General features: G+C 40.3%; 2 long non-coding RNA genes across 2 annotated transcripts in view; one reads left to right on the top strand and one right to left on the bottom strand.

Moving 5' to 3' along the window:
* Positions 1–25,710, bottom strand: part of LOC148132853 (uncharacterized) — a 54,105-nt gene that overhangs the window by 25,303 nt on the left and 3,092 nt on the right. The window contains exon 3 of the long non-coding RNA XR_015750022.1: positions 15,543–15,740. This is a non-coding gene — a long non-coding RNA (uncharacterized LOC148132853). The remainder of the gene's footprint in view (positions 1–15,542; positions 15,741–25,710) is intronic.
* On the top strand, positions 12,581–24,253 carry LOC148132854 (uncharacterized). Its single transcript, XR_015750027.1, has 3 exons — positions 12,581–12,762; positions 15,600–15,862; positions 21,714–24,253. It is a non-coding gene; the product is annotated as an uncharacterized LOC148132854 (long non-coding RNA).

Here is a 25,710-nt window from a genome sequence, read left to right as displayed (position 1 = left end):
AAGAACAAAATGGAAGTCTTGGCCCAGATCACCTTCCCTGCAATCTTAGACTAGTCATAGCAAGTACATAGCTGTGTTAGCAGAACAACGTATCTGACTTCTAATGCTGCCCCATTAATATAAACATGTTATCCCTTCCCTTTATTAAAAAAAGAATTTCCAATTACTGTGTTTTTCTTGTTTTGCTTTCCATCCTCCTTTTTTCATATAATTGTTCTGCTTTATTTGGTTCTTGTTTTTGTTTTGAAGCTCCTTAGAGACAAGCCGGCAGTTGCTTCAACTTTAAACTTTAATGAGCAAGCAAAATGGTAAAGGACAATCTCAAACCTTTTGCTTTTGACATAAAAGTGGGTCTGTGTTGCAAGGAAAAAAAATTCCAATGAAACCAAAATAGCTACCAACATAAGAACATTAATTTGGAATTCACATGAGTGCTGAATATCCATCTTACAAATATAAAAGTTTCAGGGGGGAAACATGTTGTATACCATATCCTGCAACACCAACTTCTCAATGGGAGGTTGACTTATTGTCCCAGTAGTCGAGAAGATAAATTGTAGCACGTATTAATATTAAACAGAATTATGATTCCACTTTGTGACAACTTCTCTTATTCTTCATGCATCTACATATCAAGAGTTATGTCTGTGATACTGTAATAATCTCTACATCTGGTCTTTCAGCAGACTTCAAAAGGAAGCATTTGATATGCAATTATACTACAGCATGGTAGATATTATTGGAGAGAAACTCAGACACGCTGGCTTTCAGCTGATGTGAAATTGTGCTTTGTATTTCTATTGACATTGCCTTGCTACCTTGGCTCAATAAGCCATTTTATTCTAGAAGAGGCAGCATAGTCAGATTTTTTAAATACTGCCAGTAATAAAAAGAATACTTAGGCTGGACATTGCATAACAACCCATACATTTATTCCATTGAGTAAATGAAAAAAGAGTTAATTAAATGGTAAATATGGTCCTTTCCACTTCTAATATGCAGAAATATTCAAAGCAGACAATAGTTGTCTTCACTACAGCCAACCTTTAAATACAGAAAACATCACATGAGACCATCACTATATTCTCCAGCTGAATAAAAGGAATACACAAAGAAACAAAGAGCATTTAACCAGTGCCTTCCCTTCCCCCATGGTCTGTTTCATAAACTCATAGTCAGAAGGTATTTCAGAGGTCAGGCACAGTTTGAAAATCTCCAGTGAAGAAGAATGTGCCTCTTCATGAGGCAACTTTTTCCACTGGTCAACAGCTCTTGGCATCAGGAAATACTTCATAGTGTCTGGCCCAAAATCTACTTCCTTCTACTTTCAGCCCATTTGTTCTGGTTCTGCTCTTTTGAGCAACAAGGAACAATATTTCCTCCTACAAATGAAGCTATGTTCTGTAGACATCGTGTCTTTAGACTGTAGATCCAGTGTAACTGCATTATAGATTTGTGTTCACTTTTTGCATTTCAACCCAATCACAGGTTACAAGAGCCCCATCTCTTTCACACACCAAAATGGGTGGGTGAACAGCAGGAGAGGAGACAGGAACTATCGAGCCATTATTCCAAAGTAAGAAGCCAAGCTAGGGTACAGGTAGATTAGAAATCTGTTGGGAGAGAAGCGAACTGGAATAAACAACTAACAATGTGGACAACTAACCAGTGGGACAGCTTGCCTTCAGAAATTGTGGGTTTTTCATCACTGGAGGTTTTCAAGACAAGACTGGACAGCCACTTGTCTGAAATGGGATAGGGTCTCCTGCTTGAGCAGGGGGTTGGACTAGAAGACCTCCAAAGTCCCTTCCAGCTCTATTCTGATTGATTGGAGATTAGGAACTTCTAGCCTTCCACAGCCTTTTCTGTCCACAACTGCTGGGCTGATCTCTAGGGAGAAGACAGATAATTTAGGAGACAGGAAGTTCCATCACTTCTACCAGAAAACTAAATTCAGATTGTTACCTGCGAAAAACCAGAAATAAATCCTCTGAAATATTGAGATAGATAACTTTATGGGGTGACATAACATACGTGGACATCATGGGATCACTGTGGAGCTGTTCTGGACACCAGCACTCCCATATGAAAGCACTATATGTACAGATATACAGGTAGTCCTCAACTTACAACAGTTCACTAAGTGACCATTTGAAGTTACAATGGCACTGGAATAAAAGTGACAAGATCATTTTTCACACTTATGCCTGCTGCATCATCCCCCTAGTCAGTTGCTTGGGTACTGGTTCATATTTATGACACTTGCAATGTCCCACGATCATGTGATCAGCTTTTGTGACCTTCTGATAAGCAAAGTCAATGGGGAATCCAGATTCACATAACAACCCCTTGTTACTAACTTAACAACTGCAGTGATTCATTTGACAACGGTGCCAAGAAAGGTTGTAAAATGGACCAAAACTCACCTAATAATTATCTCGCTTAACAATAGAAATTTTGGGCTCAATTGTGGTCATAAGTTGAGGACTACCAGTATTCCTGGTATCAAGTCATCATTTAGCCAGCTAAATTCACAAAGATATCTATTGGCTAATCTTGGAAGGAAGAAATTGCCCAATCTTGAAGGGTTCCTATTATATGCCTTCTTGCCACACAGGTACTTAGTTCTGTAACGTCAGAATATGGTTTGTTAATCACTGATATTATAGACATCTAAAATGAAAATACTTCTAGTAACGGGATAAGTTATTAATCTGGTAACATAAAGATACTATATTTTATAAAGTTAACACAAACAAAAATCTAAGATGCAAGTTAGCAATTCTGGACTATCCACATTTCAACATTTTGGGGTACGAGCTCATTTCCTGTTGGTGTCCAAGCAAATCTAAGAGAATAACTAGACAACTTGCTTTTTTAATGTATGCTAGAAAGAATTTACCAGCTGCAGCTTTAAATCTTCTCCTTTGCTATCCTGGGCATATAATAAAATCTGAATTCTGATTGTCATATGCTGCAATTTTGAAATGTTGGAGCCATTTTTCAAGAGAGATTGCTGAGTACTGACAGGTCCTTTGTGGATTTTTCCAGGGGTTACTGCCATTGGCATCGACCTCACAAGACTTCTCTCAGCTGGCAAATAGTTATTGTCTTTGAGCCTAGCCAAATGATTCAGAAAGTTTCTACCCATAGCAGACTTAAAGATATTTAAAGAGAAATAGAATCATACATTATCACAGATAGATGGAGCAAATGCAAACAAGCCATGACTATAATTTTTAAAGAAGGTGACGATGAATCTTTGTTGGCGAAATGCAATTATTTTATTAACTTCAGGCTCTGTGTTTTGAAAGAAAAAAGAAGGGTCAGATAAGTTAAAATAAGGTCCTATGCAAAAACAAAACCACAAAGGGCCTCCTTCCCAATAAAATACAGTATCTTTTCATAGTTTTCTTACATTACAGCAAGAATCTAGGTTAGAAGACCACGTTCTCATCTAAAAGCTACCTGTAGAAATTCACAAAAAGGTCAAGTCTTGAATCTCTTCCAAATGCCAGAAAAAGATACCTTCTTTTTTCAGGTGGTTTTTGGATCTTTAAAGTTTTAACTGGGAGTCAGTTTCAATGCAGCATTTATACTTTATTATAAGCTTTTGCAACACAATTTGCACTGAGTGAAGATATAACAAAGACCGTGTTCATCAGGAAATTGCTCAGCGAGAATCATTAAGAGGGTGAACATTTTCTCATGGATTAAATCAAGAGTAAGGATAACTATTATCATACTACCTATTTTAATCAGGTCACCAATGCAAGACACTGTCATATTATATCATTGTTTTGTGAATGGCACCTTTCAACAAGTATCGCTTCTGCATCTCTTGCATTTTGTTTCTCTCTGTTGTGTTTCTAAAGCCTTACAGCACAACTAGGAGTGAATAAGTATGCACATCTGCAGGCACACACAGACACACAAACAGAAAATCCATCCATTATAATATTACAACATCCTCCAAAAGCTTTCCCCAAAATCAATTGTTAAGGTTTTGAGATATGACAAGATTTCATTATTTATCCTCAATGAACCATTGCTGATCAGCTTAAATATTGACAAGATACATAGTTCTACATTTGAAGCATCATGGTGAAAAGTTAGTGTGCTGTATTAGCATACTCCAAACCCTCGCAACTGATTGGTCCAGACGGACAGCGACCTGATTGGTCGAAACCCCGGCCGTGATTGGAGCGCTAAGAATCTACCGCGATTGGCTGTGCCGATCGCGGGAGATTCAAAGCGCTGCCATTGGCCACCGAACCGCGAGCCAGCCCTATATGAAGGGCTGCCGCGGCTTGTATTTACCCAGACTATTCCTATTCTAAATAAAGAGCTGAACTCACTAGAATGGTCTCGCGTCTCCTTCGACCCGATCTACCTCAGATCTAACAGTTAGCATGCTGTACAAGGAAAAATCTGTCTCCGATGAATTCTTCATCTTTTGCTGTCAAATGATAGCTCTGATATTGGTGTTGTGCAATGCATGCAGTTCATTACTGAAGTCCATTATCTCCCTTAGGCTTACAGTGTCTTGGAGGCTACTTTAATAAGGAGATTAAGAGAATGAGCTATGCATCGCAGGCAGAATATTGTAGGTAGAAGGGATTCTACTGAGAACAAAACATGGCCATTTTTGGCAAATTGGCTGTACTGTATATATGCATTATATTACAGCCAAAATAGTAGAGTAGTATTGATTAGAAGACACTTGATAAGCAAATATGATTTATCTGGAAAAAGCACAGAGAAATGTATTGGAGATTAACGTTGAAGGGAAGCAGAAAAGTCCAAACTCAAAGAGATGGTGTTACCAAAGGTTTCTCTGAGGTTTAATTATTTGCAAACTAGTATACCACAAAGAAAAACACTGCTTCCTGGAATGACCCATTTACTTTTGTGCCTGTTCCTTTCTTGCTCAGTGGACCATAATTTGTTTTTGCCAAACAGAGTCAATGTCACTACTGTAAATCCAGGTTTTTCTCCCCATGTTTCTTGGAAAGCACCACTCAGTCCCATGTCAAGAAAAACAAACAGAGAGGGTTTACTTGGGTTCTATTTAAGGCAAATCACCAGTGACAGTTCCAATAACAACCCCAAAACCAATAGTGATACTTGTTGCAAGACTGAGACTACTGTGCAGAAAGGCTCACACAGTTGCTTCACCCAGTGCAGCTTTTTTTCCCCTTATTTTTTTGCCCCTCCATCCAGGAGCTTTAGCTGTAGAAATATGGGAGAAATCACTCTTAAATATTAGTTCAGTTGGCATGTAGACATGCTACAGATGATTAACTCCCTAGGCTAATTAAGGGACCACACTGTGAGCCTTGCCATACAACTCTTGGGTGACACAAACTACAGCAGCCAAAAGGAATCTAGTCCAGGGGTCGCCAAGGTTTTGGACCTCAGGGACCACCAAACTCATAATTTTAAATTCCACTAACCAGAGATCCTGGGAAAATCCCAAAAAAAGTCTGCAGGAAAATTCCCCACCCTATTTTCCTACCGATTGACCATTCTTTATTTGGGATCGCAGGATACCGTCTCCAGCTCCATTCTCAGGGGGGGGGGAGGGAGAGAGAGACTTTTGGCTTCATGCAAGGAAAGCAGCAGAAGTCTTTCTTTCTCTCCCCCAAACTCCACCAGAAATGAGTCTTAGTGAGACTTGTCATGCCAGTGCAGCCTCTTGGCGCAGGATGCCTTCCAGGGTCCCAAAGACTCATTTCTGGTTGAGTTTGGGGGAGAGAAAGAAAGACATTTGCTGCTTTCCTTGCATGCAGCCAAAAGCAGAAGAAGAAAGAAGTGGAAAGAAGCAGCCCGGTGGCCAGGCGAGTTCCCTCCCTCCACCCTTTCCCCCCTCCCCTCACTACCTCATGTTGTTTGCAATGCAAGCCTTGCATTCCCATGGGCCATGTGGGCGGTGCAGTCTTGTGTTCCCACACAGCCTGGTTTAATTGATTTGGGGAGGGGTTGCTTTGGGGATGACATTTCTCTGTGGACCACTAAAATTTTCTCGCAGACCACCAGTGGTCCCCGGCCCACTGGTTGGCGACCAGTGATCTAGTCCACTGATGCCCTAGGGTTGCAAATTGTATTAGAAGAGTCAGCCACTCAGTAGAAAAATGAAAGGTCAGAATGTGGATTTCTCCCAAAGCAAAGAGGAAAACCCCATTTTCAGAGAAACTGGAGTTGCAGTTTGCTTATAACAAGCCAGTAGCACAATGGCATTGTCAATGGGTGACTTTAGCAGCAGGGTGTTCTTGTGTGATAGACCTTTGTAAATGGTCCTATGGTTTTATTGACAAGGAGAACTAACTGTGTGTCCAGCAGCAGCCAGTGAATTAAAATATTCAGGAAAAGAAGCACTTTTTACCTCAGAAATTTTATTCCATCCATTTACCAGCGCCAGCAGGCTTCATCTGAAAAATAAATGTTTTTTTACTTGGATAGCCAAGGACTTTATTATTTCCAAAATTCTTCTCATCTTCAAAGTGCTTTTAGAAATTGGCTGTGTAACAAGACAGCTGATCCCAACTGGAATCTGCCAACTAGCAAAATCAGGCCACTGCATTTAGCTTTGCTTTTCTGCAACAACAGCAGCAGCAGCAAAAAAAAAAAAAAGCAGTTAGGAAAATCAGCTGGTTGGAGAGCTTATGCAAATAAAGCAATATATAATTCCCTGGACTAGGCTTCATTGGTCCCCATATTTTCATGCTGGTATTGCTGCTGAGAACTGAATTTCCAAATCAAGAATGGGTCTGGACCACACTTTCTGCTTTCTTAGGGGAAAAGTGTTTTCCTGGAGGACACAATAGCTGTTCTGTTCAGAAGCAAGAGTTATTCATGCTTCCAGAGCTGAGTTACATATGGCTCAATTTCTTTATATATGCAAATTGAGTTGCCAGTTTCCAGATGTTGACTGGAATTATGATAATTAGTTCATAGAGGAAGTCTGAAAAGATCTAATGTCTTTATTTGTTTATTAAATTTGTTCACCGTCCATCTCTCTGCAAGGCAACTCTTAATTGTCTTGGAACCTGGGGTGGGATTCTACTGGTTCGGACCAATTCGAGCAAACCAGATGTTAAAATTACAGCTGGTTCGCCCAACCGGTATTTCAAATGACCATCTGGCCCCACCCCTCCCAGAAGTCTCCATGCAGCCCATTTTTGATGGAGGGTCCGCGTGGAAGCTCTGGGAGGAGGGAAAACGGCCCTTCTGGAAGTCTGGAAATGAGCCTGTTTCCAGTTTCCGGGGGGCCTCCAGAGGCCGGGGGAGGCTGTTTTTGCCCTTCCAGAGGCCCAGGGAAGGCCTCTGGACTCTTGGGAGGGTGAAAATGGCCTCCCCCAGCCTCTGGAGGCCCAACAGAAGCCGAAAACAGGATGTTCCAGTAGGCCCTGCCCACCATATCCATGCCCACCCAGGAACCGTGCAGCGAACCAGTTGCTGGGATTTTTGAATCCTACCCCTGCTTGGAACCTATTTCAGTGACTGATCCATTGGAAGAAGTCTTGGCTAGCTACTTTATTATCAAAGGGTGACGTTGAATTGTGCTAACTGGTTGTCCATGTAATAAATTTCAGTCCAGTTTTCATATATACCTTTATTGATGTTAGCCAAAGTATGGGTGATAGATAGGTTGGGCAGCTTTTACTTTCAGCAATAAACTATATCCATATAGCCCAGGTTCATGTCAAATCTACCTCACCAATTTAATCTAGAATTCCATATGCATATTTCCCCCCTGCCCCCCGCAAATCTTCCGACATCAATGACAGACTTTTTTTGCTACGGTTTGTAAAAGAATGCTGAATGGAGACATGTTTGTATTCAGAACTCCGTGAAGTTATATTTGGTTTCTAGCAGTTACAAGGATTGTTTATTATAACATAGATCCTGAAACTATTAACTCAACATTTGACAGTGGCCAGATTTTTCCAAGAAGCATCTCCTGGGGCTATGCCAAGATTCAGCAACACTTAATTTAGTTTGAGTTTCAATCCCAATGCATATTTACTTGAGAGTACCTCCTGTTGGAATCAATGGGTTTATTTCTTTTTTAAAAATGAAGAACTTTGTAGCCTCAAATTATATGTGTTTACTTGCACTCACGTTACATATTCAGACAGCAAAATCCTTCAGATATACATGCAAGTTTTTTGTTATGCATGTATATGAAACAGAAGTCTACCCAGCATATCTATTTTCGTCCTTAGGCAACAGTGGATTTTATTCTGCGGTGTGCTTCTTATTCAGTATGAAATGGTGTTAGCATTGCTAATGAGAGAGCAGTAATTGGTTGGTAATCTTTCTAATGAAATCAGTATGAAGGCCATTGCTTTAAACCAAGATGCAACTCAAGCCTATAGTTCAGAATGTGCATGCATTTACAATTGCTGGAGGCAAGTTGTTCCACCTACTAATTGTTCTAACTGTCAGGAAATTTTTCCTTAGTTCTAATGTTGTTTCTCTCCTTGATTAGTTTCCACCCATTGCTTCTTGTCCTACCCTCAGGTGCTTTGGAGAATAGCTTGACTCCCTCTTCTTTGTGGCAGCCCCTGAGATATTGGAACACTGCTATTATGTCATCCTTAGTCCTTCTTTTCATCAGACTAGACATACCCAGTTCCAGCAACCATTTTTTATATGTTTTAGTCCTCTAATCATCTTTCTTGCTTTTCTTTGCACTCTTTCTAGACATCTTTTTTACATTGTGGAAACCAAAACTGGATGCAGTATTCCAAGTGCGGCCTTACCAAGGCATTATAAAGTGGTATTCTCCTGCGACTCTACAACTAAAGGAACTTTGGAATCACTCATGTGCTCCAGTCCTGCATTATTCTGCCTTTGAAACACAACTACTCCTTCCTGACCAGTGGGATTGCAAAAGTTCTTCATTTTATGACAGTTTATTCATAATTAGAGGTTCATTCTCCTAAAGAGAGGAAGGGTAGATCATAATAGGCATCAGTTTTATTCAGAACACATTTCCACTAGCTACTGAAGGCAGCTGTGCTGCTACAACGTGTTTTTCAGTAACACAGAACACACCACAGATTAGCTTCAGTGTGCAAAGCTTTCAGAGCAAGGGAGGAACATGCTTATAAGTCATGTTTTTTTTTAAAGATCCTGAGCCATATCTTAATTGGAAAGGGAGCTGGGTGTTGAAAAACATCAAGCCTCTAAAACATAACTTGTTCACATTGTTTCTGACCTTGGATGGCAGATAAACCAATGTGATATTATTTCAAGTCAGGTGTTTTGCAAGCTTCAGGTACCAGGTGTTACTGAAGGTCACTGTTATGGACTCTCCCACATCTAGGAGAAAAGGACTAAGAGTAGTTTTTATGCAAGATTACCTGTTGATAATTAACTGCTTTTAACCAAGAAGTTAATAGTTATTCAAAGCATTCGGTAATAGAGTGGAGGTGGAGAGACATACTTATTAAGCACTGGGAATGATGTGCAAAATAAAACCAAATGGATATGACAGGATGCGATGACTAACGTTCCTTAAGAAATAGGCTGGGGGATTGAACGAGATCATAAGTTTACCAAGAGCAGAGAGGTTATTTTTGAAGAATCAAGTTAGCTGCACGCTTCTTTAAATTTTATTACTGTGGATTTGTTTTTTTAAAAAAAGAACAAGCTGGATCTCTGCAGTTTGAATCCTTTTTTAAGTCCCGTTGTTGGATGTTTTTCAACAGAAAGTTGGGTAGCCATCTCCTCTGCATGGGGCTTCCTCATGCTTTAAGTACATAAAGAGTTTTGGTGAATCAAAGTAAAGGCCCATTCAGGTTCAGCGTTTTGATTTCCCTATGGCCAGCTGAATGCTTGGAAGGCCAAAAGCGGGACCTGGAAGCTAAACCAGCCTCTTAATCGGTTTGCTCATCAGCTGGTTTTTAGACAAATGGGCTATGAAGCCCGTAGCATAGTAGCTATGGTGACACACTGCTCAACAGTAAAGAACACTCCACTGAGCTACACTGACCCTACAATATGTTGATATTGAGGAAGAAAATGCTGTATTTCACTCTTGGCTTTGTTCTTTTGAAAAATAATGGACTTGCCTTCTGAAATAGTGCCAAGATAACCAAGAGACACTCCTGTTTGTGAACAGAATTATTCTTCCTTCTGTTTCCCTTGCTTTTTTTATACTTTAGTTTAGATTTTTTTGTTCATCAGTTGAAAAGAGGATCATTTACCTAGCAAATATTACTTCATTACATCCATGAAGAAAAGCAAAGGGAAAACAAAAGCCACATGGAACTGGATTTAAATAGCCATAACATTATGCGTCACAACTTCTCTTAATTAGAAGTACAAAAATAGGAACTAATAATGCTGCAATCTATTGCTCAGAAAAGTCCAACTGCTGCTAGGATAAAATGGAATAGTAATGTGGACAATCTGAGTCATCCTACCACTGCCACCAGATAGTATAGGGTCATGTCCATAACAAGAAGGTAGCCAGATGACAGATCTCAGATCCAAAGTCCTTTAGGGATATGTTCCTAGTCAAACAGTGACCAGATAACCCTGTTTGACTCTTGAATATCATTCCATCTGACAACTGCATCAACTGGGACAGTACAAAACAATAAATCAATAAATTGTAACAGCACGTAGCAATGCTAAAGTACAACGAAGAATAATCATTTGGCTACTATTTTGTTATGGGGAATAGGGAAGTCCATTCCTAGACAAGTAAATAGAATTCGTTTAAGGATCTAGTATGCAATGTCTAATGGTGATCTTCAGCAAGGCAAGGAAGAACATTAAAGACTTGGTGGGCATGGCAGGGGAAGGATACTGCAAAATGGAAAGGTATTATTAATCACCCTTATCCAGGGATGGAAATCTACTGGTTCGGACCAGTTCTATAGAACCGGTTGTTATGATTCGGTGCAGTTTGGAGAACTGGCAAATTGTGCCCCTGGCTGGTCCCTCCCCTCTTCTCCTGCCCCTCCCCACCCAGTCAGTCCTTATCACACACATGCAACATTGTACACATGACTGCGTTCTTCCCCGCCCAGTCACTCCTTAAGGAATTCCTTTTTTCCCCCCTCCCGACAACAAGCTGTTCCTATGATCAGCTGTGCCGGGATTCCCCTCGCTTACTTACTGATACACCCAGGAGGCTTCCCTGAGGCCCAGGAAGGCAAAATAAAAATAAAAAATGGAGGGGAGCACAGCAAAAACTCCCCGCAGGAGGCTCCCCTGGGGCACAGGAGGCCCAAAACAGAGTGCAGGGGGTTGCTGCATGACCCCCACCCCCGCCATGCTCAGGAAGGTTTTTTTCTTTCCTGAGCCACAGGAAAGCTTCCTGGGAGCAAAAATGCCCCCCAGGAGGCTCCCCTGAGGCCCAGAAGGCCCAAAAAATGGGGTGGTGCAAAAAAGAAGAAGAAGAAGCCACGCCCACCCAGTCACATGGCCATGCCCACTGTTGTATACTCGTAGACATTTGCATACTCGTAATACTACGTTCCGATTGGACAATCACTACCGCCTAGCGATTGGTGGTTAACAACGGAATATGATTGGCTGCCTAAACGGCGGGAGGTTTAAAATGATGCCATTGGTTGCGAGCCGCGAGCAGCCGCTATAAAAGAGTCTGCCGCGGCTTGAGTTTAGTCGAAGTTACTGACAGTTAAATAAAGAGCTGAACTCAACTCCAGTCTCGAGTCTACTTTGTTCTGGCGATAGAACACTCACCTAGCCATGCCCACAGAACCGGTTATTACAAAATTTGAATTCCACCCCTGCCCTTATCTTGGTAAGTTTTTTAGCTCAGGATGCATCCACCAAGAAAATTTCCCCTAGTCAATCCAGATTTGCCTTGCCTCATTAGTTGGTCTACAAAGAGCCAGTGGCCCTTAGAAGAGAAGCCATCTAGCACAGATAAAAGCCAAAATAATCCAGAAGTCACCACCTTTATGTCCTTCTTGTCAACCTTCATCTAGGCCTAGTAATGTACAGAAATTCCTCCCCCCCAAAAGGAGGGTGCTCAGATAACAGATACAACATTTAAGATAGCCTGATTTTGTGCAGTGGAGCCTTGCAGTAAGAAGTCATTTCAAAACAGCTAGAAATAAATTGCAATAAGCCTATCAGATTGGGGGTGGGTGGGTATTTTTGTGCTTATTTGGCAATAATGATATTAAACAACCTTGACAACTTTAGTTTGGCACACAACCCTCTGTTGCAGAAAGGTAAAGTTTACTTAGTCTACAAGATGCCTGTCATGGAACAAATGATTATTCTTACTATGTGTTATAATTGTATCCCTTTTATAATGTTATTGTTGTTTTAATTGTGCATTGCCTTGAGTCATATGTAAAGAAGGCAATTATATAAGTTGTCTAAATAAAGAAACAAAGCCATACGGTAAATGAACAAATGCTGAAGCAGTTGGCTTACTTGACCCTGGATTGAGATGTGAGAAGTAAATCTGGGTAAATCAATCCAAAAGACTTAAGTAGCTTTTGCCTACAAATCAACACACAGAATCAGCTCTAGCCTGGCGGCAAGTTGAATATAAATAGCTACAACAGTTCCAGAGGTGGTACTCAGCCAGTTCTGACTGGTTGTGGAGAACCGGTAGCGGAAATTTTGAGTAGTTTGGAGAACCGGCAAATCCCACCTTTGGGTGGCCCCACCCCCATCTATTCTCTGGCTCCCATTGAGTCCCAGCTGATTGGCTGGGTCTTCTTTGGTTGTCCTGCACAGGAGAATGGAGCTGGAAAACAGGTTAGTGGGGATTTTGCAGTAACCTTCCCCCAGGAGTGGGGTGGGAATGGAGATTTTACAATATCCTTCCTCTGCCATGCCCACCAAGCCATGCCCACAGAACCGGTAGTAAAAAAAATTGAATCCCACCACTGAACAGTTTTATAGTCAAATATGGGCAAATGCAGGATGATCCTGAGAGATGCATTCAGGAGTTGCTATCACTTCAAGGAAAATAGAAGCAAAACTCCACATTAAATTATGGTGAGTTTTACACATGTCTTACATGGATAATGAAACTCGGTGAGTTTGTTTCCTTGGTTTAGGTCGTCCTGGCTGTCCTGAACTATTATAAGTATTGCTTCTTATTTTCTTTCCCTTTGTTATTTTGCCCCTCTCTTCCTCTGTCAACCTTGCGAGGTAGTCCAGGCAAAATGCAAACCCAGGCATACTACCTCTATCTTTATTGTAAAGTGATATTAACAGAATCTTGCACATCTAAAAGAACCCTCCTGTCCCGCACCTTTATTCTCCCCAAAACCAGGGAGGTCCCTTCTGAGACGCTTTTGCCATCCCTCCTCCTTCGGACTCAGATTTTGTTTATCAGGCAATTGTCTAGGGTGTGGCTCTTCCTCCTTTCTCCCAAGGTCATTCCCACATACCATTACACCTCCTGTGCTTGGTGAAATGGAATTGCCATCTGTATGCTAATACAGAATGGGGAAAGAGTATACATTTGTGCTCCTCTAGCAGTTGTGTTTTTTCTTCAAAATTAAGAATGCAAATGTATGTACATAATTGAAATTGGAAATGGTTCTTTAGTAAGTACCACAGCAGGAGGCCAAGAGAGGAGTTCTGGGCTTTCATAGAAGGATCTGGATTAAAGAGCAAGCAGGAATACATTTGTAAACAGAGCCATAATTGCACATCAGTGGCATGTCTTTTCTCAAAGAACACCATCACTATCCTTCACCTTTACCAAACTTTGTTTTTTAGAACTCTTGTGCTACAACTCAGTCTAGTTAAAGTTACCATTTATGGCAGGGACTAAATAATTTTGACTGAAAAAGAAGAGGAAAGGACCAACTTGGTACTTGGATGGAGGCACAACCAGGAAAAGTGAGAAGGACTAAAATGGCCTGGGCATATCTGTGTAGTCAAACTTGATTTATGGGTGATTTTACCCTTTGCAATGTAATCACTCCATTTATTTGCTGGATTCTGTATTCCTGCTGGAATCAATTCATGTTTAGTGCCAAAGTTTATAACACGTAAATTGAATGTATTCCATTTTTGCAATCCCTAGCTGATCTGTGGTCACTAACAAGATGAAAGAAACAGTGGGGAAATATGGAAACATATTTGGAGACGGAAGATGATACTTCTGGATCCTGCAAAAATTTATAATGAGTCAGGACAAATACTGCATAATAATGCTCTCTGGAAAAACTCATTAAGAAAGCTCAGACAATGACATTTTGTCCATGAAGATTGAAATGACCCAGTGTACTGAAAAACCATGAGTATATATGATCTTCCCTGTTCCTTGGTAATGCTCTCAACATAACCATAAAAGGTTTGAACTCAATAAGATTCCATTCAATAATGCAGAATTTAGGGAGTGAAAGTAATGAGTAATAACAGCCTGTGAAATCTTGTTATGCATGCAGACACACACACAAAAATGGTCTTATTGGAGAACCAGCAAATAAGACACCATTAGAGATCATCTACCAATCCAGGTCCATAAGAAGGCACAAGTTTTTGTCTATGCAGGAAAGGTACAGTGGTAAATGCGAAACATAACAAACCAAAGCAATTGTTTCTGTCTCATTTTTCATTCTTACCCTTCCTGCTAATGCTATACTTTAGATTGCAGGTTTCTTAAGACATATGCCATTTTCTTGTGTTGTAAAACTCCAGACAGTTACATTGACATGTCATAGTCATTATCATAGGCATATGCCACAATAATATTTGCAACAATAAAAACCAGCAGGACTTTTAAATGTTGTCTGGAGACTTAAAATGGAGCATTATGTAAATTCTATACAAATACAAGTTTAGAGTATATTTGCCATTTTTCTGCAAAATGCATTTTACGGATATTCATAAAATGAAACCCTTAGGCAGTTCAAGGGATTTTTTTTTAATCCAAAACTTTCCTATAACAACAGATGGAAAACTCATCTCATTTAGGTTGTTTCTCATAAGTTAACGGAGATATTTAATGAGGAACCACAAATGTCTCCCATGGATTTCTGATAGTAGGTTCCTCTTCCATTTAATTGACAAATATGTAACTAGATGAAGTGGAAAGGAGCCAAAGCACAGGCATACAACGTGATGTGGGATGTCTAGTAATTAGCAGTCCAAGTAATAGCTTGTCTAGGGACAGGATGATTTTTTTTTTACCCCTACTCACAATCATTCTAAGGGATTTGTTGTTCAGCAACACTGGTCTTCATGTTCCACTGAAGGAGAAATTCTGCTGTTATCCTGCTGAAGTTTCAGGAACTATCTCATTTCTTCTGCCCCTTAACTAGATTGGAAGATTAATGTCCAACAAGCTGGAACATTCTGGGCACCAGAAAACTACTTCAGTTTAAAACCAAAAACAAAGCACTAGCAGGTATAAGGGTTTTTTTTTTAAAGGAGATGAATAGCATACTATAAACTTTGACATTCGATGATAAAAAGATAAATAAGTGGGTAAAAAGTATATTTTCATGGTGGGACACTGTTCACATTTCATGAGGAAGCTGCAGAAACATTATTTACTTATTACATGTTTATCTTACCCAAAGGGCTTCATGCTGCATATTTAGTCTTTCCTCTTCTCTCTTTTATCTTATCAGTCCATGATGGCATCCTGGGCACTTTTCATTGTTCCATGTTCTGAAGCTCCTGTTTATACAAATCCCTGCTATTGCAGCAGGATGATGCTGGGAAAGTAGCATACAATCGTTACATAGGATACCAAAAAGATGGTGAGGATCCTAGAAAGAGCACAGAAAAGAGCAACAAAGATGATAAAGGACCTGGAACCTAAACCTTACAATGAACGATGGACAGCTAAAGGAACTAACTGTTTTACCCAACAAAGAGAAAAGCTTAGAAGGTATGACAGCAGTCTTCTCTAGTACTTCAAGGGCTGACACAGGGAAGAAGGATTTGATTTATATTCTCTATAGCGCCCGAAGAGAGGACAAGATGCAATAGAATAGAATAGAATAACAGAGTTGGAAGGGACCTTGGAGGCAGTGGTGGGATTCAAAAAAATGTATTACCGGTTCTGTGGGCATGGCTTGGTGGGCATGGCAGGGGAAGGATACTGCAAAATCTCCCATTCCTTCCCCACCTCACTAATCTGCTTTCCAGCTCCATTCTCCCGTGCAGGGCAATAAAAGAAGACCCAGCCGATCACCTGGGACCCAGGAGGCAGAGAATAGATGGGGGTGAGGCCAGTCAGAGGTGGTATTTGCTGGTTCTCTGAACTACTCAAAATTTCCGCTACGGGTTCTCCAGAACTGGTCAGAACCTGCTGAATACCACCTCTGCTTAGAGCTCTTCTAAGTCGAACCTCCTGCTTAGGCAGGAAACCCTACACCACTTCAATAGGTGAAAGCTCATTAGAAGGAAATCCAGCCTAGAAGTAAGAAGGAATTTCCTGACAGTGAGAACCATTAATCAATGGAACAACTACCCTTCCGGAGTTGTGGGTGGTCCCTTGCTGGAAGTTTTCAGAAAAGAATGAACAATCATATGTCTGGAATAGTTTAAGTTCTTCTGCCTTGGGCAGGGGGTTGGACTAGAAGACTTCCAAGTTCCCTTCTAGCCCTATGATTCTAAGACCCCAGCAGCACCATCAATCAATCAAAAGGAATTCAGTCGTACCAGTTAGTATCTGTAGAAGGTAGGGATGTTCTGGGTTTGTCTCTTTTAATTTATCATTACAGATAAGCCCAAAGGATACAGAGGAAGAATAATTCATTCCAGGTCCCCACAAAGCAAACTTACTTTTTCTCAGCTATTCAGGAACCATGGGATCCTCCCCAAGGCCTCCATGTCCCGCATACAAGTATTATTATTTCTTGTAGATTTCAGCTCTAAGACCCAAACTCCACTTTCATACTGACCTACACAACTCTTCGGGGCAGTGGGGGTACGGGGTGGGCAGCGAGGTAGATTCTGATACTAAACATTCACTGTTCATACATATTATATATGCTGTCAGATGCCAGAATAGCAGATTGGAGCACTCTTAATTCATTAATAAAGAACTAAGAAATAATATAGGCAAACACTTGATTCCTAATCTAAGTTAAAGAAGATCACAGATGGGAGGCCTCCTGTCCATCTCATCATCCCTGCAACATATGGTCCCAGCTGAAAAGCCTCTTTGTGATGGGGTGAGGTGGAAGGGGGGAAAAGGTTAGGAATACTAAATCTTGGTTGAAATATAATCTCCAGATTACCACTAGAAAACAGCAAAGGTTCAGGTTTTTTTTTCTATTTCCGTTTTGTCATCTAACAATGATCCAAACTAACAATGATGCAGTCTAGATGCAGAAGGCTGATAAAGGATTCAGGAAATTATTTATTTTAGCAGCCCTTCACATTTTGTCTCACATCACTCAGGAGGATCACAGTGCTTTGGGCTGTAAGAGGGAGGAGGGTACTGAAATGTTCTTTTTATTCAACTACCTTAGAACCCAGAGGTGGTCTTCAGCAGGTTCTGACCAATTCTGGAGAACCGGTAGCGGAAATTTTGAGTAGTCTGGAGAACCAGCAAATACCACCTCTGACTGGAGATTTTACATATCCTTCCCCTGCCATGCCCACCAAGCCACGCCTACAGAACCGATAGTAAAAAAAAATTGAATCACACCACTGTTAGAACCCCATCCTTTTTATAGCATCTACTTCCTTACCTGTAGATTAATGATTGCAGAGCTAGCTAAATGCATATTAATGTAAAGGGGGAGAAGAATCTACCAAATTCCAGGAGCCAAGAGCTAACTCCCAGGGTCCCTACTAATAATATTCAGTCTAAATAGAATTAAAGGTGTTTCATAATTTTCAGAAGAAAAAATCCCCCATAATTTTTGGCAGAAATAAACAGGTTGTCAACAAAGTAAGATGCCCACTACAAGGCACTCATTCTTCAGTAATTAGAGGATATTCACAAGGATTTCAGCTGCTCCCAAAAAAGAGGCCGCTTGGAGAGGAACATAATGTTATTTTCTTAATCTGTTCACAACAGCTATATTAAATAGAGTTTACCACTGGGTAGTTCTTCTACAAACATTTCCACCAGGCATAATGCCGAAAGCATTTCTCATCTCCGCCACCGCTACAACAATTAAGATAATAGATAGTTATTAACATAAAAGTCCTCTACTATTTGGGTGGGGCTGATAGAGAGTGGTCCAAAGTCACCCAGATTGCACTTCTCTAAGCTCAACTCATCTGACAGGCTTGTGGTTGTTGTGGGGGAGGGGGAAGGAAATGGGAATATTATTTATTAACAAAACGTAAGTGAAGCTTTTAGTTTCATAACACGTCTCAGTCCCTGACCCCTCAACACTGACAATAAAAGCCAAGAAGAGGTAAGGAAATTGTGCATTCAACACTAAGTGATCTGGATTTTCAATTCATAGACCCTCCATACAGGACAAAACGAATAGTGAGAGATTGAAAAGGCCTTGGGGAAACCAGTCCAAATTATGTGATAAAAAGCTTTGTTGAATTCTAACTTTCTTAACTTGTCAGAAAACCTGCTTTATCTCCTTTCCCTCTTCCCTATCTTTCTCCTGAATGTCTGAAATACGATGTTGAGAGTTTCAGATGGTGGCAGGGAGGAATTAATAAAAATGGCCTCTGTTAACTGAGTGAAAAATAATCTACAGTGTCTAACAATGGCTGGATTCTTATTCAGATTTTATGCTGATAGGGTGAAGTACAGTGAAGTGTAGCCCATATGCTTTTGTGGGTGTTAAGTCTAACTTAACAGCTGGTTAATTGCTGGGCTCTAAAATGTCTGGGTTGGCAGAAAAAACATTTGCCTGTCATAAAACCATGAGAATCAATATATGACTTGTTTCTGCTGAGCAATCACTGCCAAACATTTGAAGTCTGATCAAACATACAAGGCAGTTATTGCTGGCTCTTGGTGCTGTATAGTTTGCTGAATTCCAACACGGTTTGAGAAATCACGAGACAAACAGCTGGACTGAAGTGAGCAGCTAGAAGAAAACAGACTTTGCCTCTAACTTTAGGGTCATTTTAGCCTGCAAAATACATTTCTTCTGGTAGAGGGGCTCCCCCTATTTTTCAGGGGGTCAAAGTTGCCAAGTTTGAGAAACAATATTCTAGATGTAAAGTAGTCCTTGCTTAGCAACCATAATAGAAATCAGCAACTCTATCGCTCAGTTCTACGGTCACTTAGATTAAAAAAAAAACATGTGGCCATGATTGGCTTATGACTTTACCTGCTCTTCAGTCATTAAGTGAATTGCTGTGGTCATTAAGCAAAACATATGACTGCAACTTACAGTTTTATTTCCACCTTCTCTATTAACGCTGCCATAAACCAACTGCTAAACACACACGTGATGATCATGTGGCTATGGGACACAGCAATGAATGCAAATGCCTGCCAGTTGCAAAAGGTCCAAATAATAATCACGAACAATTATAAATTGATTGCAAGTCTATTTTGTTTCACCATAACTTTGAATGATTGTTGGACAAGGTAGCTAAGCTATTTTATTTAAGGAATATGCCTTAATACACAATTTCAACACACCAAATTACAAAAAACTTGCTTTTGTTTCTGTTTTCCCAGACAGAGCCCTCCCCTTTTGGACAACTAGAGTGGGGTTGATCTTGAATCATGTTTGAATGGAAATTAAGTTTCTTCCCTGCTATCTGCTAATGACTAATGGATGTGCAAAGTTCTCATGGCAAACTTTAACTTCAGAGTTCAGCAGGAAAGAATACGATAGTAGGTCAGGCATAAATCACGCCACTCTCTCGGTCCACTGAAGGAAAGGGAAGAATGCCAGATTATTTTGGGAACCAGTTTTATTATTAAGCTGTTAAGGTAATTGCAGAGATCATTAATATTTTGTAAACGCTCTGAAGCACATCTAGGGAAAAAATTTAATCTGCTTTTGATCAGGGTTGTTAACTCTTGGTTTAAGCCCAAAGCAAGTAGATGTTGCGATGCATTGTTGGCATCAGCCATTGAGTCATGTCTGACCCTTGGCCACTCTATGGATCAGCAGTCTCCATGCCTCTCGGTCCAGTGGTGGGATTCAAAATTTTTTACTACCAGTTCTGTGGCCGTGGCTTGGTGGGTATGGCATGGTTTGGTGGGCGTGGCTTGGTGGGTGTGGCAGGGGAAGGATACTATAAAATCTCCATTCCCTCCCCACTCCTGGGGGAAGGTTACTGCAAAATCCCCATTCCCTTTCACCTCACTAATCTGCTTTCCATCTCCGTTCTCCTGTGCAGGGCAACAAAAGAAGACCCAGCCGATCAGCTGGGACTCTGGAGGCAGAGAATAGATGGGGGTGGGGCCAGTCAGAGGTGGGATTTGCCTGTTCTATGAACTTCTCAAAATTTTCGCTACCAGTTCTCCAGAACTGATCAGAACCTGCTGAATACCATCTCTGCCTTTGTCCCTCACTGCCTCCTTCAGATCTGAGACAATGCATTCAATTATAAACTAGAAGAATAAAGCTACACAGATCAATTTAAACAATGCCCACCTCATTTTACTTATCATTTGGGCTCAAGAACAGTGGACTGAGACTGGGATCTCTTTTGAAGACAATATAAGGAAAAATTCATATTTCTGAAGCTGCATATGCTCTTTAATTTTTTATAGATAGCCTTCTTACTATTTCTGACATTCTTTTTTATTCTGGGGTTTTTTTTTGTTCTTCTTCTGTTGCCTGTTTTTAATTAATCGATGTACTCCACTGGATCTTGAGTAAGTGGCATATAAATGATAAGGATAGATGATAGATAGATAGATAGATAGATAGATAGATAGATAGATAGATAGATAGATAGATAGATAGATAGACAGACAGACAGATAGATAATTTCCCTTAGGATTATAAAGGCTACTTAATAGGCCTATTTTAATTTTCCTCACATATAGGTAGTCCTTGAAAGTTACAATGGCGCTGACACAAGTGAATTTTGACCAGTTTTTACATTTACTACCATCGCACCATTCCCATGATCACATGATCAAAATTTGGGCACTTGGCAACTGTGATCCATTTATGACTATCCTGTGGTCCCATGATCACCATTTATAACTTTCCCAGCCAGCTTCCAACAAGCAAAGTCAACAGAGGAAGCCAGATTCACTTAATGAGAGCATGTTAATAACTCTGGCAAAATGGGTTATAAAATGGGGAAAGTTTACTTAACAACAGAAATTTTGGGCTCAATTGTGGTCATAAGTCAAGGACTACCTGAACTCAATTTTTAAAAAGCCCTGAGAAAGAAATTCCTCTATCAAATGCTGATGGTAAAATTTGGGCACAGAAAAAAAATCAACCCTACCCAGCTTTCATATATTGACTTGCTTTCTTTGCTGTATACAAACACACATATTTTACCTCTTACATGTTTTTTTTAATCGAAAGATCCACTGGTATACTAGTTTATATTTACTCAAAGCCTGGGAAATGCCCTGCTGTTATTCAGCATATACACTTCTCCCTCCTGAACTCAGCAAATACCTCAGACATTCTTTTCTTAGATATTTTTTGTGTATGTAATCAATTGTCGTCAATCCATTCAGATCAATGATCATAGATGATCATTGGTCACCAAACATCAGCACCCCTGAATTCTGACAAACCAGAAGAAAGATGTCTTGAATTTCAAATCAGGGCTAGCTCAGGTATATCGTTTTCAATAACCAAATTATGCTTCCATTTTAGTTCCATGAACTGAGATTCACCAGATGGGAAATCGAGTATGACTTCAGAGCTGGCAACCAGACAAGGTTCTTTACAGCACCTGTGGATAGTGGCTTGTTTAGGGAGGGAACACTGTCTACACTCAGCTGCCTTCCAATGCTTCCTTGCTGCCAGGCATATATTTGCTACCAAGTCAAACAAACATTGCAAACTTGTGGTGGTGCTGCCAGTGAACATTACCTGAACTAAGCAACACGATGAAAATGCAGCTTCTGTTGGATAGTGTGGGTGACTTGATTGCTTCTCTTCCTATTTACTCTGCCAGTGACGCAGTGGGAGAAAAAGATGGGGGCGTGCATAAGCGCACCAACGTGCCTACCGTCCCTGTCCTATTGTTTCTTTTATTTTTCTTATATGTATCCATGTAGTCATAACTATGTTTTTACTTATACCTATTATCTTGTAAGCAATTGACTAACCAAATAAAATAAAAAAATAAAATGAATTGATGCATCCGTATCTGGGCTGCAAAACATCCAGTCAGTCACTACATGGCAGCATGTTTTCAGTAACACTTTGCTGTCATCTAGTGGCAGTCCTGAGTTTTGGAGCCCAGAGACGGTGCCTAAAAGAATCAGCAGATTCAAGCCTAAAATATAGCGGGTTCGGAGGTATTTCTCAAGAAGAGTACTCCGCTCCTCTACTCACAATAGAATTCCCTCGAGGCTTGAAATTTTGGGCTTGGACAATCTGGAACTGTGCGCCTGCAGTCTGATCTAAGCATAGTACACAAAACTGTCTGCTACAATGTCTTGCCTGTCAATGACTTCTTCAGCTTCAACCACAATAATTTACCGGCAAACAATCGATACAAACTCAAGGTAAACCACTTCAAAATGGACTGCAGAAAATATGACTTCAGCAACAGAGTGGTCAATGCCTGGAATGCTCTACCCGCCTCCATTGTTACAGCCTCAAACCCTCACGGGTTCAATCTCAAACTGTCTACTGTGGATTTGACCCCATTCTTAACAGGTCCTTAAAGGGAGTGTGCATAAGTGCACCAGCATGCCTACCGTCCCTGTCTTACTGTCCCCGTTTATCTGTATTTACTTCCTTTGTTCGTGTTTATACTTGTTATCTTGTATATGTTTGATAAACAAATAAATTAAAATAAATAAATAAATAATATACCAGTGAACCATAGCTACAGGAGGGACAAGGTTGCTTGGCAGCCATTTTCCTCAGGTTCAGGCATTAGGATTCCAATTTGTAGCTTGTATAGGATTATGTACCAGGGACAATTCAGAGGCTCCGTCAGTCATGTGTTTTGAATTTCTCATTAGCTAATAATTGTAGAATGGTGATATTGTTGTCTTCCAATATGTCTTATCCATAATGTTTTCAAATAACACAGATAATTAATGCACTAGTATGGGAACCAAAGCCAGCATCCAAGTTTAAGTCAGTGAGCTTCATGTAGTCACACACCAGATGTGTAACGTTATAGATTAAGTTATTCCCTAGGAGGACTGTGGAATAGAAAGGATGTGAGCACATTGTACAACCTATTCCACAGGGGGTGACATAATACATTGAAATTCAGATAGTACTGATGTTTTGATCCAGTGCTCTGTCGAGCAACACGATGCCAAAATCATCAGTTAATTTTCAACAGCAATATTGAGATATGATCTCAGAGAATGAATCTTGTAAACTGAGCAGGTTTGCATTCCCCAAATCTGCTATTGATTGAACTGAAAATATGGGAGTGACATCATTAAAAGGGGCTGGGGAGAAAGCATAGGACTTCGTAGAGGACTTTCTCAAAAGTAAGTTTTACAGAAATTCTCCTCATTGCAAAGAAGGGAGAATACCAGTGCATTACCTAACTTGCTCTCTTCCTTCCACTGGTTTCAGAAAGAGGTTGCTTCTCATTTGTGTGATGCTCTCCTCATCTTGGTGGAGAAGCTAGAAAAGACCAAATTTGCTGGGATTGCATTCTTTACATTCCATTCAGGCCCCACTGCACTGCCAGCAGCTGCCAGACCACAATTATGCTGACATAAGATATATGCACTCTAGTCTACAACTCTAAACCCCTCTAAAACAAAGAGTGGTATGAGCCTCAGAGACATTACAGTATCGCCCACTCTGCAAGCATTCCTGTGCAACAGACATAAGGTCCATTTATATGAATTTTTGTTGTTAGCTGTATTTATTTCTCCAAATAAGAATAATTTCAAATGATTTCAAACTGCTTTTCAGCAGCGTCTCTATCAATATGGCTTCATATTACACAGCTTGACAGGAGGCTTGCGAAACTCCTAGTGAGCTGCTGGGGAGATTGTGATTGGCTGGAGAATTAACCCTAGTCTGCCATTTCTCCTTCCTTGGTTGTTCAGTTTAGTGTTTCTCAACCTTGGCCACTTCAACTCCCAGAATTCCCCAGCCAGCTTTTGAAGTCCACAGTTCTTAAAGTGACCAAGATTGATAAACTTTGTTGCTTGTATCCTTACAATTTATATTAACTGTTTCCTAGTGTGATTTGATTGCTTATTGTACCCTATGACTATCATTAAGTGTTGTACCTTATGATTCTTGACTCTTGACGAATGTTTTTCTTTTATGTACACTGAGAGTATTTGCACCGAGACAAATTCCTTGTGTGTCCAATCACACTTGGCCAATAAAGAATTATATTCTATTCTACTCTATTCTAAATAGTGTTTCAGCTGTTTTGTGACACACTCCTTCCAATATGCCACCAACCTTGCTTTAGAATTACCTCAGGCAGTTCCTCCTGAACAAACAGCCTATCTTATCCTCAAGTGCAACCTCAAAAATAATATTTGGTGAGCTTTAATACTGGCAGCCCTTTATATTTATCGCTAGTAAGATCATGAGCATCACTACCTCTGTGTATTGCAGAGGTCTCCAGATGGCTTGAGAATTCTGGGAATTGAAGTCCACAAGTCTTAAAGTTGCCAAGTTTGGGGACCCCTGTTGTATTACAAAGGGCAAAGGAAATACAGTCACATGAGGTTTGAAGCATTTTTTTGAAATTATTCATTCAGTGTTTTCAACTGTACAAAATTGTTTGTTATATTTATTTGCATCCAGCCTTTTGTTACTTTTACAAATAATTCAAAGCAACAAACATGTCCAACACACTTTATTCCTCCTCCTTTCTCCACAGCAACCCTGTGAGATGGAATGGATAGAGAGAGAGTGGTTGGACTAAGGCCTCCAAACTGACTTTCATGGTTAAGGCAGGACTAAAATTTACTGTTTTCTTCTTTTTAGCCTGGTGTCTTAACCAATAATGCTGAAAACACCAACATTCCTGTATGTGCATTCATTGACTTTCCTTCCTTCCTTCCAACATAGAAGCAGACATGAAATTTGTTCCCAATCTTTTTTCCCCCTCAGATTCTGTTTCTTATGTATGGTTTAATTTAACTTTTTTTCCCTTCATCTCCATATGGAGCAAAGTGAAATTTAGAAAAACACACACTTAAAAGAAAAAAGGCTTGGAAAAAACTTGTGTTTTCCAAGGCTCGGGTACAGCTGTTAATTTGTGGCCAACCTCAGTGGAAAGTAAGCAAGATGGCAGCAACATTTGACACGAGAATTCGGAAATAGCCTCATTCCAGAACTCGGCTGGCTTCAGAATTGAGCTGCATTGCCAACACTTCAAGTTGTGTCATGTCATTTTATTTTTTTTACAGAAAATGTTGATGCAGCTGCAGAGGACTTTGCTATTCTTTCAGACTGAAGTTTCATGGAATAGTGATGGTTGTCTTTGCTCAATAGATGATAATGAAGGGGTTTGAGAAAAACTGAAAATAAGGGCTATTGTGGTTCTTTGTGGAAAATAGTCCTATCCAAACCATAAAAGTCATGAACTTTAACAGAGTTTTAAGCTGAATTTGAACTTTGTGGCTTGGGGTCAGTTTTCAGCACCAATCAAGAATATTTTCCTGCATCCAGTATGCCACTGGTCCTGATTTTCAGA

Source organism: Notechis scutatus, chromosome 1 (assembly GCF_049901735.1).
Source record: "Notechis scutatus isolate UNSWTSFEM ecotype Mainland chromosome 1, rNotScu1.2, whole genome shotgun sequence".
Lineage (NCBI taxonomy): Eukaryota > Metazoa > Chordata > Lepidosauria > Squamata > Elapidae > Notechis > Notechis scutatus.
This window is presented reverse-complemented; position numbering and strand designations above follow the sequence as displayed.